We start from the raw sequence: 20,700 nt of genomic DNA on the forward strand, positions 1-20,700 counted from the left end.
TAAACTATTTGACTTTAAAAAAGAACTGGCACTTTACGGCAAGAACGATGTTGTTTTGCTGAGAAATCCTGGACTTGCTTGACAGAGTATTGCACAGTTACAGAATTGAGATTTAAAAAGTCATTGATTTGATGGGGAAAACTGTAATGATCCGGTCTGTTGTCAAAACTGTCAAAAAAACAACCCACTCCGTATTTGTTTATGTAAATAGCTAACCAATGTTCGCCAGGGAGTCTGGATGGGTGTGTATTAATTATGACCATGGCCGGCAATGTTCTTAAGGGGTCATCTGGTAAATGGTCAAACGGCACCACTCCTAGGAAATGTGTGTTGCATGAAATTATCCATCAGGCTCGTTAGTTGTCTTTAGATGCGTTTCAAAATTACAACAGAGTACAACTGCAAATAAATCCTGATAAAATAAAAAACATGTTAAAGTAACCTGATAAAGTAAAGAAGTTTAGTGTGGAACAGTCAATAGTCCCTTTTCAATTCAATTCAATTCAATTTTATTTATATAGCGCTTTTCACAATTTGGTAATTGTATCAAAGCAGCTTTACATAATAGATGCAGTGAAAAGCACAGAAAATCGACAGATAGCACAACATAATAAACGATAGCACAAGCAGTTAAATTTGCTGCGGCTATAAATCAACATTATATGCAAACGTATTACTAATGTAACGTATAGAAGTTAAGCCCAAAAAGGCTGCCTCCCCGGGTTGAAAAAAAAAAGTCATAGGAGGAAAAAACCCTTGGGAGTTATATATATATACACATTGAAACGGTTTAAGCGGAGATTAAGCGGAGATTAAGCGGGTTCTGCCAGTGGTCTTTGGTCAGGCATCAGCTGGACATCACGTTGAAGAAGAGCTAGTAGATCAGTGGTGTGCTGACTTTCACATGTACTGGAACTGGATCTGTTTGTCTCGTCCTCGGGATCAAGGACGAGACAGGGAGAGAGAAACAAAATCTTATTAGCGTAGGGGCCGTTGTTGTGGTTTTCCTTTTCCTCAAATAAAACAATCTTCAGTCTTAGGTTCTGATTTCAAGAGATAGACTTTTATTTTCCGGACAAAATAAGAAGCCGAGCCTGCCTGATGAGTCTCCCCAGAACCCGAGTGAAGTTCTGGGGACATTCTCCAAATCAGTCTGAAGCTCTCAGCCAGGCTTGGTAAATATATATGGTCTTTGTCCCTCCCCTCCATATGCTTTAACAATATGTTTCTGTTCAGGCTTGTAACTTGAAGAATCACATGACAGTCCCCAGACCAGACCAGTGTCTCCTTTCCTTGACCTATTTGACCCTTGGCTATTTGCTAATACTAAAATCCTTTGTGCCCTGAAACATGAAGACACACAGCTGGGTTCCAATAGCAATCCCATGGCAAACAAACTCCTGATCCACACAACATAACACATGACCTGCATAACTTCATAGTAAACAAATTACGTGTGATTATAATGGTAAACTCATATTCATCATATTAATGTAGATTGGGATTAAAATAAAACTTCTTCATAATCCCCGCTCTGAGGCTTAATTTAGCCTCACCTTTCCTGTTTATTTTAATCCGGAGTGCAGTTTCATAATTCAGCGTTTCAATTATTAATATCTTGTGGCTAAAAAAAGCCACTATACATTACCAATTACCCAATTATGCCACAGCACTTCGAACTATGGACATTAAGACAAACATCTTTCCATTCTCATTTTGACTTGAATGTAAAAGTAAAAGTACTTAAGCCCTAAACAGTTTGTGCGCAATTGGTTCTACGTTTACAGTTATCATTTTAGCTATGTAGAGTATATGATAAAGCATCGTAAATGTAAAGTCAACATTAATGAATCCAAGTAAAAAATAATAAAAACAAAAGTAAAGTATGCATAATAAACACAAAAGAAATATTAAAGATTCAATATTCAAAACGAGTAAGTATAACTAATTGATGCTGAATTGAAGCATAAAAACTCAAAAATTATTATAATAAACAAGTATAAATGTAAGTTAATTCAAATAAACAAAGTAAAGAGCAATAACCAATAATAAAACTAGGTAAAGATGGCATAATAAACACAAATAAATGTAGATTAATTCAAATAACATTAGAAAATGTGAGCCACTAATATACTAAGTAAAGATTGCAACACAAATGAAAGTAAAGTATTCCAAATATAACCAGTAAATGTAAATAACCAATAATAAACTAAGTAAAGATTGCATAATACACACATAAATGTAATTAATTCAAATAAAACTAGTCAATGGAAATAACCAATAATACAACTAAGTAACTCATGCATAATAATTCTTGATAACAATTTAAATGACTTTTTCCCATCCTCATCAGAGGTGCTTGAATTCTCGTTTACTAGTTGTAAATTCATTACCGTCTTGTAACGTAAGTCCTGATAATATTCTTGTTAATTTCAAGTAAATTTTCCATCATCCTAATATTTTAACTTCCATTTGGTTCTCTAAGCAGACACCTACGCCTCATTTACCCACTAACCTTTAATTAAAATTGATTCAGTATATGTTATCATGTATTTCTAATGGCTGCATCTAGTTGTTATCCTAAGATAACTTAATGCCTTATTTGTAAACTTAATAATCTACTTTTTGATTGTAGTACTGTACATAATTTATTTATTCTGTATTCTTATTCTGACAAAACTTTATTAAATTCCTTATTTAGCTTAAACCCATCCCTTAATCTAATTTGGTATCCATTTGGTTGATCAACAGAATCTACATATAATTGATGATTAATTGTTGTGTTCATCCTTTTATAAGGATTCTAAATACCCTTCTTTTGTAGTGATTTCTTGTCTCCATCATATTTAAGTACTTTTTCTCTCCCTCCTAATGAGGTCAAGCATTTTATTTTTCTACCAATCCAAAATAATTCTCCAATTGATATTATTTGATCTTCAAATATCTTCATTGTATATGTTGCTCTGATTTGATTATATTATTCTTCTAATAGCATTTCTCTTCTCACTTTTACACCTTAAGTTATACTTTTTAATGTCTTCATAATAGATCTAGAGGTTTCTTAGTTGATTCATTCAAAATTCTTGTTATAAAACATTTCCTATTTAATTTCCTTAAGTCTATAATTCCATAAGGCTTATATTTTCTTGATTGTAATCTTACTGTACCATTTAGAATTTTTACTGTACCATTCTGAAATATCTATCCTTCCTTTTTTATTTTTAGTGTTTTGTTATTTACGTCCATTGACACAAATTTCCTAATTGTGGCCTACCAGATGTATTTTTAAACTCAGAATTTCCCAAAAGACCTAAATATTATCCAGATAAATTGACCTTAAACTTTTTCTCGTAATCCATAAGAATTCTTGTTGAATTTATCACCCCAAAGTATGTGGACTTGAAAATGTTATTGCATTATTGAAATCTGGTTTTGCAAATATATTTCCTTAACTGTAAATATTCCCCATTTGTATCATTGTTATCTTTGGGATGTTTCCCATAAAATGTCCACCTTATGTTCTCTGTTCAATGTCTTTATGTTTTCAGTCTTTCTTTCAGAGTCTGTTCCTTATTATTATTATTATTGCAGATCTTTCACTGGGCCTCGTTTAAGGCAAAAGTCCATCAAGGCAAAAGTCCATCGCCAGGAAGTTTAATTGACTGTAGCATTGCAAATCTTCTGTAGTAATTGGCTTTGTTCTTTAAATGACTGTAGCAATGTAAATCTTCTGTAATAATCAGCTTTGTTCTTTAATTGACTGTAGAAATGCAAATCTTCTGTAGTTATCAGTTTTGTTCTTTTCAATTCAATTTCTTTTGACAATTTCTCTTTTTCACTTCTTCCTCTCGGTGCTCAAAACTTTGCTCTCCATCCGTCGGTATACTTGAATTGCTTTAACTTTGATTTGGTTTTGATGTTTCTTCTTTCATATCATTGGCATTCTTTCTCCTTCTCTCCTTCCTACGAGCTCTGCTACATTGGCTGCTCCTCCCACTTGGACATTCTGGGGCTGGTCTCCTCTTGTCTCCCCCAGTTAGGCCCCCTGTGGCCGTGTTTGGCCTCCTCCAACCTCTCGACCCTCAGATAAGCTAGATCATCTCGCACTCATCAAGTCATGTTTTCTCATCTCCTCCTCAACTCCTTTCAGCTTTTTCTGTACACAAATAACTCAATACATAGACAATTAGTTTGTTCATATAACACTTAATTCCAGATGTTTTTACAATACGCATAGGTCTATCGGCGAATATTTCATGCAGTGTTAAAGGTGTACGTTTGTTAGTTTAGGTAAAACATAAGTTCTGTTATGATTAGTATTTTCACACATTTTGTTAAGTATGGCTTTGATGATTATTCCTTTTCTATACCTTTTTATCCACCATCCTTTGTGATTATAGATGATAGTCAAATTTTTCTTCTCTCTTATCCGTCACATCAATTTTTCCCTTCTTATCTCAACTCAAAATCCTTATTCTTCTCATGAATCAAATAATTTATTTTCATTCCACTTATTTGCCCCATGTACATCTATGATAATAATATTTATGACTGAGATTTTTCACTTCTATACAATCTAAAAAGATCTCCTGACACTCTGAGGCCCTTTTTAGCTTCCACATCTGTTTGCACATGCTGGCAAAATCAACTGTTCTCCTGTGTCCCTATAACTCAATGACAACCAATCATTTTATCAACTTTTTAGCATTAATCAACCAAATTAACTTTCCGCATGTTGGAATAGTAGTTCATCCATTCTAAACCTGTATAATATTTTCCCTTATAATTAAATACGTAAATGCAAGTATCTACTTCTTATGCAAATCATAATTCACAGTAAAAATGTTTATCAAATGAAGAAACACTTGTAAGCAAAGTCTGTAATTTTTTGGATCATCAATCTTTTCTTGTCATTAATTGCTCTTAAATCGTGACTAGATACAATTTAGATTTATTTCCTTAAATTGTATGTTTGTTACAATAATTAGTTATTTCTTTTTTCTATTCTCACAGCTTTTTCTTGTTTACCTATTATAGTATCCTATGGTGTTTTTTTTTTCCAATTTATTTCTTTTATCTATTTTATTTTCCTTTCTGCCATAGCTGTTCGATGCCATTTATATTTGCTTTTTAGCTTAGTACCATCATTGGAGTTCTAACTTCCTCTGTAGAATACCAAATTCAAACCCCCCAATTTTCATTATGCATTTCTTCCTGTCAGATTAATAGGAGTCTGATTTGATTTCAGAAAAGGTAGTCACACCTAACAGCATAAGTTCTTGATCAGCCTTTAAATTTGTCTAGCTGATTTTCACTTAAAGATTGTATGTGTCCCTACAGTTATAAAGTCCTTTGCTAAACATTTAACGGCTGTTTCACTCTTTCCCCTCTTTCACTCAAAGGCTCGGATGAAAATGAAAAAGTATAGTCCAGTTTTTCTTTTGTCTCCAAGAACAATATTGTCTTTGTGGGTCTCTTTCTGGACTCCACTCAGTCTTTTTTTTTCCGTTCAGTGCCCCCTTCACTGCTTGAGATCAGTTATAGTCCCATTCTTGTATGATGTGTTCTCAGTCCAGTTTATGAGTTCTCCTGTCTTTGCAACTCCAACACTTTGATGTCACACAGTTTTTGCCATTGTCTTTTCATCGCCAGCTTTTATTCACTTTCTTGAATGTCAAAGAATCAGAATGATCAGCCCACAAGGTTTTAGCTTGACCCATGCAAAATATTGCCTTTTGATTTAAAATAAAATTTATTTTGTGACCACCTTCAATCATCAGATGAAGACTCCTCTTCATTTTGTAATAATTTATCTTTGTATAATTTATCTGTGTCATTCACCTTTTAATAATTTTCCTGTCCTTTTTATTTTTCTCTTTATTTCCACCTTTAATAACTTGGTCTCTACTTTTTTCTCTAATTTGTTGTTTTTTCTTTTCAAAGCTTTACTTCTGTCTTCCTGCTAGATTTTAATCTCACAATTCCCTCGAGCTATGGGAGTTGACCTTCCCCCTCCCTTTCTCTCTCTCTCTCTCTCTTTCTCTGTTTCTCCCTTTCAGCATTTCTTTGTCTGTTAATTATCTCCTCTTATCTTTCATTAGTTTATATTTTTATTTAATTGCATTTCTCCTTACACAATGCCACATCAAATGTTTCCTCATTTGAACTCCAATTATTTTATTTTCTAATTCTCCACACAACAATTGTTTAATCCTTATTTTTCCATTAATGTGACTGCCATAATCTTTTCTTTGCAATATAACACACCTTATATGTTATAATTATTTCTCATTTAACCACTTCACAAACTTATTGTTTTTATTTATCCAATTTATATATTCCCCAAATTGTTACTTAGATTTCCAATGTGTCTTTAAAATAAAAATTCCTTTATAATATTTTGTAGTGTTTTGTCAAATAGAATCAAATACCATCACCAACATCTGTCCTTTTTTGGACTAGCAATCTTTTCCTATTGAGCACAATTTTTTTATTTTAATCAATCATTTAAACGAATTATTTAATTTCTAGAAGTAGCTGTAAACTTCACTGTAATAACTAATATTTTTGGCTACAATACCTCAGAACCACAATGTCTTCAATTCTAATCTTTAATACCCAGCATTTATAACTGTCTCTTATTCATACTCTTACTCATATTTTCAAACTTTATCTCCTTTTTTTTTTATAGTTTTAAACAATCTTCACTCCTGTAACACAACACCTCTCTGTGGGCTCTCCACAGAGCAACAGAAGAAAGACACACCCACTGCTCACTCAGCCCCCACTCTTTCCATCTCATACATTCACACACACAGACTCTTTCTAGCACAGACACATTGCATTCTCACACAAATAAAATAAAACAACTCTATCTAGACTACCTGTCCAAATTCATCTTTCCACTACACTTCAGTCGACATGGAAAAGATTCACTTACACAATTTACCAATCCAACATGACAAATAAAACAAACACAATATCTCTCATAAGCCCGGGCCTTCCAAAACAACAAGACAAATAACACATAGACCGTACCTGACCTGCAGGACTTAATAACTCTTCTCTACGAACCCCAACGTGTCTGCCCCGACACGGTAACACTCAGGTTCGCGAAACTTCTTAGGCATTTTCTCAACTTAACATTAAATCTTTATCCAAGCCACTCAACGACAAAAATAAAACAATGAAACTCATTCACACAACAAACCATCATCTGTCCTATCCCACATTCCTTTTGAAAATGAAACCCTTTATTCTTATAATTTAATCTCGTAATCTTTAATTTCCCCTTTTTATTCTTAAATTTGGAAGAGCATTTGTGATTTGACCAGCACTTGTGATTTGACCACCCCGAGCCATCTCAGGTGAACAATACAATCTTTTAACAAGCAAAACTGCTCATCTCTGTAGGTGGCCACCTGATTGCATTGTCCATTGAGAAAGCCAGCTGTGGTCTCAGGTTCTGTGCTCCTTTTGATGTCCCATCTGGTGTCAATTATTTTTACCAAACCTTACCTTTCAAATGTATGTTTGATAACAGATAAACCAAATTGTTAACCCATAACCCATTAGCATTTATTTATTTATTTTTTAGGGCTCATTCTTCCACACTCTAACATAGTAATTTACCCTATACTCACAGGATATACCCCCCTTAACAGCACAACTGCCCAAGGGAAAGCCTCTCCCTGGTTTACCAGATTCACGTTCACATTTCTCTCACTAACACACATTATGCAGCTGCATACATACACACTCAAACACAAATCATTCAACAAATAACCAATCGTTAATTCACATAACGATTTAAACTTTTATCCGTTCTCTTAACTTAAACCTCTACGTCATCCACTTACTGACCGACGCAGCATATGCAACCTTGCATACAAAACTCTTACGCGTTCTCTTAACTTAAACCTCTACGTCATCCTTTTCCCCGATAGACGCAGCATATGCAACCTTGCATACAAAACTCTTACGCGTTCTCTTTTACTTAAACCTCTACGTCATCCTTTTCCCCGATAGACGCAGCATATGCAACCTTGCATACAAAACTCTTACGTGTTCCTCTTTTACTTAAACCTCTACGTCATCCTTTTCCCCGATGGACGCAGCATATGCAACCTTGCATACAAAACACTTACGCGTTCTCTTTTACTTAAACCTCTACGTCATCCTTGTCCCCGATAGACGCAGCATATTCAAACTTGCATACAAAACTCTTACGCGTTCTCTTTTACTTAAACCTCTACGTCATCCTTTTCCCCGATGGACGCAGCATATGCAACCTTGCATACAAAACTCTTACGCGTTCTCTTTTACTTAAACCTCTTTCAATTCACCATGATCATCAAAGCCAAAGTAATTAACACAGATTCATGCATGCATGCCTTAATTAGATTGTACCCTTGAAATCAAAACCCAGTTCACCTATATGGTTCTTAAATTTAGAAGAGCTTAAATTTCTCACCACCTGGAGCAAATTCTGGCAAACAACACAATTACTAAGCAAAAAAGTGCTTACCTTGTATATGGCCATACGTTGTTTGTGTTTCTCGTCAGATTTGCCCAGGTGGTGTGACTGTCCAGCTCTTTTCTATCCCGGGTTTCGGCACCAAATGTTGTGGTTTTCCTTTTCCTCAAATGAAACAATCTTCAGTCTTAGGTTCTGATTTCAAGAGATAGACTTTTATTTTCCGGACAAAATAAGAAGCCGAGCCTGCCTGATGAATCTCCCCAGAACCCGAGTGAAGTTCTGGGGACATTCTCCAAATCAGTCTGAAGCTCTCAGCCAGGCTTGGTAAATATATATGGTCTTTGTCCCTCCCCTCCATATGCTTTAACAATATGTTTCTGTTCAGGCTTGTAACTTGAAGAATCACATGACAGTCCCCAGACCAGACCAGTGTCTCCTTTCCTTGACCTATTTGACCCTTGGCTATTTGCTAATACTAAAATCCTTTGTGCCCTGAAACATGAAGACACACAGCTGGGTTCCAATAGCAATCCCATGGCAAACAAACTCCTGATCCACACAACATAACACATGACCTGCATAACTTCATAGTAAACAAATTACGTGTGATTATAATGGTAAACTCATATTCATCATATTAATGTAGATTGGGATTAAAATAAAACTTCTTCACCGTTCACATAGAAAACAAGTGTCACACAGTAATGTGGTTTTAGTCAGCTCGGTTCCGGACAGGCTAACTATTGCTGGTTAAGTGTATTACATATAGTTGATGATTTTAGAAACGGAAACAGAACTAGTTTGACTAAGGCCAGAGGCCCCACTGCCGTCGTTAATACTAACGTACAGTGGCAAACGGTTCTGTATGACATACTATTTTTAAGGTCATGGGAAAAGGCCAAAATTGCAAGCCGGCCATATTTGGCAGTTAAGACTCAATCGACAACCAATTCAAAGTTTCAGCATATTACTAAAGAGTATTAGTGACATTTACCATGCTTTGGAGTGTTGACGAAAAAAAGGTTTTAATTTATTCATTAATTAATTTATTTATTAGGTTGTACAAGCTAGCTATTAGGAGATAAGTACCATTGTTAAAACAACTATGTGAAAGCATTGTTAAAGAGAAAAGTTTTAAGTCTAGATTTAAAGTTATCTACTGTCTCTGATTTTCGGATGTCGGTTGGTAAATCATTCCATAGCTTAGGGGCTAAGTAGGAAAAGGATCTGCCACCTTTAGACACTTTTGATATTTTAGGGATAATTAAGAGGCCAGAATTTTGTGACCGCAATGCACGTGATGGATTGTATTCTGATAATAATTCTCTAAGATATGAGGGTGCTAGGCCATTTAAGGCTTTATAGGTGATTAGTAATATTTTAAATTGTATACGATATTTAACTGGTAGCCAGTGTAAAGATGCCAGAATTGGGCTTATGCGATCATACTTCTTAGATCGAGTAAGAACTCTTGCAGAAGAGTTTTGAACTAGCTGAAGCTTGTTGACCTGATTTGCATGGCATCCTCCGAGTAACGAGTTACAATAGTCTATTCTAGAGGTCATAAAAGCATGGATAAGCTTTTCTGCATCTGATGCAGACAGCATATGGTGTATTTTTGAGATATTTCTAAGATGGAAGAATGCTGTGCGGCAGACATTGGAGATATGGCTATCGAAGGATAAATTGCTGTCAAACATCACACCTAAATTCTTAACCGTGGAGGTTGGCACCACAGTGCAGCCATCTATGGGCAACTTGTAATCTGTCATGTTATATTTGTAGCGATTCGGTTCGATAACAAGTATCACTGTCTTATTGGAGTTTAGCATAAGAAAGTTATGTGACATTCAGTCACTTATATCACTGATGCAGTCTGATAGCTTAGAAAAGTTTTGTGTTTCGCTAGGATGTGAGGAGATTTAAAGCTGTGTGTCATCTGCATAGCAGTGAAACTGTATGTTATGATTCCTGATAATATCTCCCAGAGGTAACATATATAACGAGAACAGGATAGGACCTAAAACTGATCCCTGCGGTACGCCGTATTTAACCAGGAAGTGATGTGACTCCTCCTCATTTACATAAACAAATTGATAGCGATTGGTTAGATACGATCTAAACCAAGCTAGCGCCTGACCACTCATGCCAACATAGTTTTCTAGCCTATTAAGTAAGATTGTGTGATCTATTGTGTCAAAGGCTGCACTAAGGTCTAATAATATAAGGAGTGATATTTCGCCTTTCACACATACAGTCTGGTAATTTACTGGTAAATTGCAGTTAACAGGTAATGTGTGAACAGAACCTTTCCAGTAAATCAGAGCTCCCAATTTACCAGTAAGACAGGTTGTAAGATTACCAGTAATTTACCAGTAAGTGCTATTTATGAACGAAAAATATAGGATTACCGTCATTTAGAACAGACGACGTCAGACCGCGTGGAGAGCTTCGGGCCAATCAGAACGTTTTTTTTTATAGATGACGCGTTTACCCCCGCACTGTTTACAGACAGACAGCACACATGTGCTGCTTAAAAGTCGAGCACACCTGAAGTTAACATCCACATTTCTTCACCAAAGTTGTTTCAAACCGCTTTTTCATCTATTTGCCAAATTGCCGACATCCTTAGCACACCCTCTGTGATTTGCAGACGGCTTCTTAAGCAGCCTAGGCGGATATGCAGCGAATATCAAACCTAAAACTAACTTTACCTCGCTAAACGTTTGACGCCGCCTAATGTTGTTTGGTCACGAGCAACTTCGCGACCATCAGCGTTTGCCACAGATGTGAAAACAACAAAATACGTACCGTGGATATTAAGTCATAACCCGCCATTGTTTACAAATACGACACTGAGCTCGCCGGCCGCGCGCCACAGGTAACCTCCGCTTTTTCTCTGAGTTTACTGGTATTTTGATATGTGTGAATGATGTAAAAAGACGGAACATCACTGCATGTGTGAACAGCACGTTTTTGTATTTACTGGTAAATGCATTCTCTGGTAAATTCATGGTAATAACAAGTACCTCCTCAGCCTCACGTCCGCCTTCCGCAATGTTTGTTTTCACTCCGCACGTGAACAGTGAATTGGGCGCGCACAAACTAACTCATCAACAAGATTTATCGTTGTTATCGCGAGGCGACAGATTTTCATCGCGAGGCTAAATCTTGACGATATATCGCAGACGATAAGATATCGCCCATCCCTAGTCAGTGTAGATATAGAGCGTGTAGAAACCGCCGTGTATGTCTTCTTGATACGGGGCTCTTGTCACAACATCCTTGACAGACTCAGGAGAGGCAGGTGCTCGCATGGCGATCCCTATAGGCACATTCGGCTGCAGTCCTAAAATAACAGCCAACTTTCCACTAAACATTAACAAAATACAGGGCGCTGCTTTTAAGAAGACCTTGTTTCTTATGTTATCATAGCCCATGAATCCGATTGGTTTTAGAGCCTTGTTTATTTCACTAATCACCGATGTGACATTTTCAAATATCCTGCTTTTATAAAATGTCGCTTGCTGTCGTTAAAAATATTGGACAATCCTACTTCTGTATTTAAATAAAAAAAATGCATCTTCGGTACTAAATTTGTACCATGTTCTAGGATATTCAATTTCAACAATCCCAACCTCCCATTTACCTCTATAGGATAGCCTAACCTGGTCCTATAATTTGAGATAGTATTGTTGGTGTAGACATCCGAAGATGTGTTGCATGGTAATGTAACATAAAGCTGCCCTCACCCATGTCTGTTTTTTATTGGACTGTCTGTATTCTGCGTGGGTTCCTCCTTTTTAAGAATTCTGTATATCAACAACGTCTTTTTCTGCGACCCAACTATTAAATTTATCAGGCCACCCGAGCCATTTCACTAAAACTATTGTTTTTTTACCACGTTTTTTCTTGTCTAAGATTTTTTTCTACCTTAAATGCTTTGTTTTCACACAGATTTTTTTTGTAATTCTTGTTCATAGAAGCAACCATCAATAACATTGTTATCATAATCCTGTAATTTGTAGACCGGTGGATCCCGGGGTATGCACTGCGATTGTAAAATACTCTTCTGTGTAATTCTGTTCATAACCTTTCGCGAACGCCCCCCTAACTTTAAAGATTCTAACAACATCACCGATCTTGTATTTAAAACACACTGGCTTGTCTCGTCGCACTCCTGCAGATCCATACAGATTTTTAAACACAATGTGTGCAATATCCTTGTTGACCTCCACAGGTCTCATCTTAATACTCCTGTGATAACTGGTGTTATAGCCCAGCGTGATATCTTGTAACACGTCAATATACCTCCTGGAGTTTGTGGCTGTTAAAAAAACGCCACATCAAGTTTGTAAATTGTGGATTTCTTAAAATCATAGCAATGCATAAATCAATTACATATGTAGACATTGTGATTACATCACCTATGTAAAAATTATCATTACTTTTATACATCAAATCTAGAGTTGTTTTAAATAAAAATACAAGGTTGCTCTTCGGCATTAACACACATCTGGACCATGGTATCCCATGACGTAGCAATTTTACGCACATCAGACATTTGTTGTTTGAGATTGGTCACACGTTTGGTTCTGCTTTCACAAGCATCAATTTTCATATCAGAGTTAGTTTCAAGAGATATCACACTACATAAGAGATTAACCAGTTCATGTTTATAATGGTTTTTAAACATATTTTTAATCAGGCCGGTAAAACACAGATTCCCCATCTGAAAGTCGATGTCAAATCAGCGGTAGTCAGCAAACTTTACTCCAGGAGTCCACACAATCGAAGACAAGTTTTTCACAGCTCTCATCCACAAGTTAGTCTGTAACTTAGCCACGATATAAGGCTCGTTCCTTAACTCATTCACCGCAATTGACGAGTTATCTCGTCATTTATGAGTTCATATTTAACTAATAAATGTGCCTTTCTGGACGAATTTCAAAGGGAAAGTGTAATATCCGCTTTTATCCACCAGATGGCGCCAAAACGAATTTATCAAAAACGGAAGTTAAAAAGAGTTAATGGTTTATTTTCCCACATGGAAAGAACTTATATGTGGATATATCTGCATATATGAAACCTATATGTAGCTTATATGCACATATATGCTGCATATATACAGCATATATGCACATATATAAAAATATATATGTGCATATATGAAACATATATGCAGCTAATATGCACATATATGCAGCACATATACAGCATATATGCACATATATAATAATATTTATGCACATATATGAAACCTATATGCAGCTAATATGCACATATATGCTGCACATATACAGCATATATGCCCATATATGATAATATATATGCTGCATATATGCAAAATTGAGGTGCATATACAGGCCATATAGGTCTCCTGTATTGCTGCTTTATATCCACATATGAGCCCTATTAGTTATGTCTCCTATAAAGCAGGATCTGGTCATATTGTAGCTCATATCTCACTTTGGCAAATGTCATACATGCCCAGCTCATATTTTCTATTATCAAGGCAATAACTAAGAACTAACAAAAAAAATGCAATAACTCATGTATGTGCAAACACATGAAATTTGTATGTAATTGGCATTTTATGGAATTTAACTACACTCTATGAAAGGATGTGTTAATCCTATTTAACACACTATGTGTCATTCCATCTTGATTTTGAGTTTAATAAAGAAAAGGGGCAAGATGTGTTAAAACAACACAAAGTGTGTTGTCACAAAAATAACACAGAGTTGTGTTAAGTTAAGGACAACACATTAGATGTGTTATTTTAATACATTCGTTTTAAGAGTGTATGGCAAATACAGGGAGAAAAGTTATGATGTCTGCACATTTTAAAACATTTACAAGGTCTGTCTAGGACATGTATAACAAAATGGTTTACAATTTAAGAGCTACTGTTTCAAGTTCTTTAAGAGTGACAGTAGCGCAGATGGTAGAGTGAGTTGTCTAATGATCGGAAGGTTGGGTGTTCGAATCCCAGCAGTGGCGGGTGAGATTGCATGTTTGTAATCAGAAAGGTAGGATGTTTGAATCCTGGCTCCTGCAGGTGCAGACTGTCATTGGTTGGACCTTTATTTATGTTTAATTTATTAGCAGCTACAGATTTTAATAATTTTACCAATATATAGGTTAACATATATGTACATATATGTACATATAATATAGGAAAACGGCCAATTTTATATATGTCACATATATGTAAAACCTATATCAAAACCTATATTGAAACATATATGTTTATATATGTTTCTTCCATGTGGGTTAACTGCGTTTATGTTTGATAGTCATTCTGAGTCTGATCTCTAACATAAATTTCTTTACAAAAACGAAATTTTTTAAGCTTTTTGCTCAAAATGTTGTATTTTTGAAGAGAAATATCCATATTTCAGTGGTAAATTAAGTAGAAAAAGTAAATATATAATGAAACGTTTTTTCCCCATTTTGTTTGTTTGTTTATTGTTTGTTTGAAAGCAGAGGGTGTGTTCTTTAATTTGATATAATTTGTATGTTTATATATTTATAGAAAATAATTTTGTTAAAATCACAAAAATGCAGGTGGGCAACTTTTCTCAAAAAGGCTGGTGGTGAATGAGTTAATTCAAACATAACAGCGTCCACATCACCTTGAATCCTCAGGGGATGAGATTTCAGACCGATCTGGTTCAGGGCTTGAACGATGATGTGTTTAAACTCCGGTTTAAACAATGTACTGGTGAAATCTTCATAATGAAAGTCAAAGTAATAGGGTGTGGGTTCATAAAGACAGCCGCGTTGTATTTGGCTAGGGTGGTTCACTTCGCAGCCGTAGCATTCACGCTTCATCTTTGAGCCAATGGCGCTTCCCAGCACAGACCCAAGATGGCCTTTATTAGCTTACCCTCTGGGGTCTAAGGGGTTTTTAGGGCCCTGGGGAAGTTTTGACATGCACTGACATTTGTGCTTTTTTCAGTTGCTTGAAAACATATTAATGGCAAAAGTCTCATAACACTGTGGTCAGCACAAACTGGGCTACAATATCATATAATCAACATGTATGTACATGTTTGTATTTTTGAGAGAAAAATGTTTATGCGTGGTTTTTGAAAAAGCAAAAATTTTAAGTCACTGATATAAGTCCACAAAACTAATTCTAAACATGTTTTCCCAAGACTTTTCAAAACAGGATCTAGTAGTCTAGAGTTTTTTCTTCAAAATGATGTGAAAATCATTCGGCCTACTCGTTCACATAAAGCAAGATATTGATTTAGAATTTCTAAGACACTTTTGCTTGGGAAAGGCTGTATGCGTGGAGGCGGGGAAAGCTCCTGAATAATCAGTGATTGACAGCTGAGAAACAAAAGGGTATGCATAATGAGCCACATGAGCCTTGTGGGGATGTTCAACAGGAATGTAACTTTCTCTGTAGTAAAACCATGATGGTTTACTTTTCAATTTAAATGTAAATACACACACAATATATATATATATATATATATATATATATATATATATATATATATATATATATATATATTACATTAATTTCACATGTAGGCTATACACCTTTTAACATGTACCTTTTAAAAACCATAGTAGCCTAATCAAAGTGAACACAGGGTTTGTGTGCAGCAAAAAGCTCAAAAGAACAACTGCCTATCGTTGTTTGGACTCTTAGTTGTGTTTTTGTAATCATTATATCATTATAGTAGAAACACAACAAGGGACAAGCATGATAAACTTGCACGATAAACTTGCTCAATGTTTGTTTACAGCCGCCGCCATTACCTCACGTGTTGCTCATGAAAGCAGTCGGCCTTGTTCGACTTCATGCGGCGCTGCAAAGATCGACAGCCGGGTGACGTCAAACTACCGCGAGAGTGATCCGCGAAATCATATGGAAGAGTTTGCTTTTAAATCGCTCTCGCGAAACTCTGGCGTCATTCGGCTGCCGGTTCTTGTGGCGCCGCATTAAGTCGAACAAGCCTATTAACTTATGTGTGCATATGCGAGTGATCCTGTGTTTAATAAACGTGCTGTGCGGAGATATATGCTTAGACGCAACTAAATAAGGATTGTACTGTTTGCAGTCGCGTATTTTATAAGAATACCAAAAACCGCGTCGATTTCCTGACTCGCGTGTTTGTGCATGCGTTTCCCATCGCGTGAACTGTTTGTCGGAAGACAAAGAAAACACTCGCGTCTGGAGATAGTGACACACATACGCAAGTAAATAAGGATTGTACTGTTTTCAATCGCGTATTTTATAAGAATACCAAAAACCGCGTCGAGTTTCCTGACTCGCGTGTTTGTTTATGTGTGTTCCCCTCACGTGAAATGTTTGACGGAAGAACAATGAAAACACTTGCGTCTGGAGATACTGACACACATAACGTACGCAACAAGTAAATAAGGATTTAGATGTCATGTTTTGGTGCAATCAGATGGAACAACAAGGAATGGAGAGACTGGGTTGTGGACTGGATTGCGTAAACATTGACTGCAGGAGGCACAAGTTATGCATATGGATGTCTCTGCTCATTCACTTCAATGGCGCGGGGGCGTGGCGATCTCTTCTCATTACAGATAATCAGGTAACATTAGAAAGACGGTCCCTCTCCTACTTCTCATACAGTTTACACCGAATGACAATATATGTTTTCGATCTCACTTACATCATTTAAAAGCTGACATTCCAAGCATTATGTAGACATTTATCTTTTGTTTATATGACATGTATGTGTGAAGTTACAGTTAATTTTCTGACGCGTTTCTGAAATGGCTTCACTGAGGGAGAGAGAACAAAACGCGCATCATGTTTATTTTCTTAATTTTGCGAAAAGCACAACATTCTGTTTTTATTGGGAGTGGACAGAAAAAAAACTAGACACTTTAACGTTTTAAATGATGTATAAATCATATCTGTATGTCCAAAATCAGCAGAGTTATCTAAGTCTCTTTACGGAGTGATTGAAAAATAAAGAGTTGGCGGCGCCAATTAGAAATTGTAAGACACTTTTTGTTTAGACGGGCCGTATGCGAGAAGGATTGATTGACAGCTAGCAAACAAAGGCTCGCATAATGAGCTGCATAATGAGGCAGGAATGTGAGAATGAACTACAGTGAAGAATGTGAGGACAAATGTATACATGTTTGTTTGAGGCTTATTAAGTTAACAATATAATCAAAATAGAAATGATGGTTAGTAGGACATTTTAAGTTTATTTGGAAAGAAACCCTATTCAAAAACGTTGTATAAACTAAGAAACTGATACACAACAGAGCTGTAAACTTCATGTGGTTCATGTTACCATATAACTTTATGTCCAAAAAGTGTTTTTCCACTTCATAGTTTTGTACTGATGAGAGAGATGCAGACCTCTAAGAGAGTTATAAACAGCTGTTAGCATAAATTGTCCACAGAAATACCCTTACTTATATAACTGATGGGTAAATGTCACTGATACTAAGTTACATTATACTATCTTGTACATAAACTTAATCTCAGATAAACATCTGCAGCAATTAATATAAAAAGCTGTTTTCAGATGGCTGTTTTCAGATGCCCATCCCCTTATCGTCTAGCTTCTGTTTTAAACGTGTTTCTGTAAGCGCGTATGAACTTTAAAAACACATCGCATATGGCGCGTCCATGTGCGCGAGCCCGCGTCTTCATGTAACGCAGCGCTCATAAAAACGGTGTCGCGTGTAAAGCGCAATGTATGGAATTACCTTGCATGTAAACAATATGGAATCATTTTACAGCAAATCCCGCAGTGCAGCATTTACTCAAAGTTGCCATGACAGATACGAAAGTGAATAACTGTGTCTTAACACTGTACAACATGTAACAGATATCAGCCATTACGGGAGGTCACGCGTACTCGTTTGTAAATAAGCATGTAAACATGGAATCATATTACAGCACACACTTAAAAGATACAGCAGTTCAGGCTTACTGAAAGTTTCCATGAAGGATATAAGTGAATAACTGTGTTTAACACTGTTACAGCATGCAACAGTGAAATCCGCCATTACGTGAGATCGCGTCTGTTTGTAAACAATGCGAAAGTTTTTCAATCCGAAGCGTGTAGTCTGCTAAGGTTGCTTAACGTTACTGTATGTAGGCTGAACTGCACAAGCCATGAGCATATTAACCCTCTGGGGTCCAACCCTTTTGGGACACTGTCAGAGGTTCTGACATGCTCTTACATTTGGTCTTTTTTCAGTTCCTTTAAAACATAATAATGGCAAGTGTCTCATACCACTGTGTTCAGCACAAACTGGGCTAAAATATTATATGAGCTACATGTATGTACATGTTTGTATTTTTTGAAAGAAAAAGGTTTATGCGTGGTTTTTAAAAAAGCAAAAATTTTAAGTCACTGATATAAGTCCACAAAACCCATACTAAACATGTTTTAACAAGACTTTCCTAAACAGAATCTAGTAGTCTAGAGTTTTTTCTTTAAAATGATGTGAAAATCATCCTGCCTACTCATTCACATAAACCAATATTTTGATTTAGAAATGGTAAGACACTTTTTGTTTAGAGGGGCCGTATGCGAGAAGGATTGATTGACAGCTAGCAAACAAAGGCTCGCATAATGAGCTGCATAATGAGGCAGGAGGGAACTACAGTAAAGAATGTGAGGACAAATGTATACATGTTTGTTTGAGGTTTATTAAGAAGTTAACAATATAATCAAAATAGAAATGAAGGTCAGTAGGACATTTTCAGTTTATTTGGAAACTAACCCTATTAAAAAACTTAACTTGTATAAGAAACTGATAAACAACAGAGCTGTAAACTTCATGTGGCTCATGTTACCATATAACTTTATGCCCAAAAAGTGTGAATATGTTTTTCCACTTCATATTTTTGTACTGATGAGAGGGATGCAGACCTGTAAGAGAGTTATGAACAGCTGTTAGCATAAATTGTCCACAGAAATACCCTTACATACATAACAGATGGGTAAATGATAGCACTACATTCAGATAAACTATCATAAACTAAATTAGTATCTCAGATAAACATCTGCAATGATAAGTTATATAAAAAGCTGTTTTCAGATGACTGTTTTCAGATGCCCATCCCCTTATCGTCTAGCTTCTGTTTTAAACGCGTTTCTGTAAGCGAGTATGAACTTTAAAAACACATCGCACATGGCGTGTCTCCGTGTAAACAACGCGGAGCTCATAATAAAACGGCATTCATGATCACGCGTGTAATCGTTTGTAAATAAGCATGTAAACATGGAATCATATTACAGCACACACTTAAAAGATACAGCAGTGCAGCATTACTCAAAGTTGCCATGAAGGATACGAAGTGAATAACTGTGTTTAACACTGTACAGCATGTAACAATGCAATCCGCCATTACGTGATCACGCGTACTCGTTTGTAAACAATGCGAAAGTTTTTCAATCCGAAGCGTGCAGTCTGCTAAGGTTGCTTATGTAGGCTGAACTGCACAAGCCATAACATATTAAATGATACCAAATATAAATGAAGACAAATGACTTACAGTTTCTTCAGGAATATATCTTCCTCCATTGCTGCGTCTTCCATTGTTCTTCCTCTTAGGTAACGTTAAAGATAAACGCTTCTCTTCCTTAATGTCCATACATAACGTTAAATGAAGATATTCCTCACGTGTGTGTATAAAGTTTATAGTCCAAACATGCGGTAAAGTCTTTAAATCTGATAAAACTTTACGTTTTGTTTATTATTGTTGGAACTGCTGTCTCTTCATTACCATGTCAACAGCGTGTGAGCGTGACCGAATTAGAGATAATGAGCTCAGCCAGGAAAAACGGTACTCTCTTTACTTCAATGCAGATTATATAAAAAGGAAATATTTGTTTTTGATTATAATTAGCTTGTTTAAAAGTAGACATTTCAGGCTTTCTTTGGATATATGTATTATGTTTGTGTGACGAGTAGTCGCGGAGTTTCAACTAATTTTTTCTAACGTGATTTGAGAGACAGCTGGCGGAGACAGAAATGTCTGAATGCGCACCCTGTTTATTTTCTTTATTTGACAAAAACACAAAGATCTCTTGTTATTGTGAATGAACATATATTAAAGAAGACCCTTTACCGTTTCAAATGATGTCAAACACGTAAGTGTATGATTATTAATGATGGAGTATTTTAAGTTGATTCTGCCATGATAAGGAAAAAACACGTCAAAACGCGGCCCCGCGTTTTTGGACCCCAGG

The sequence above is a fragment of the Misgurnus anguillicaudatus genome, chromosome 9, assembly GCF_027580225.2.
Source record: "Misgurnus anguillicaudatus chromosome 9, ASM2758022v2, whole genome shotgun sequence".
Classification (NCBI taxonomy): Eukaryota; Metazoa; Chordata; class Actinopteri; order Cypriniformes; family Cobitidae; genus Misgurnus; species Misgurnus anguillicaudatus.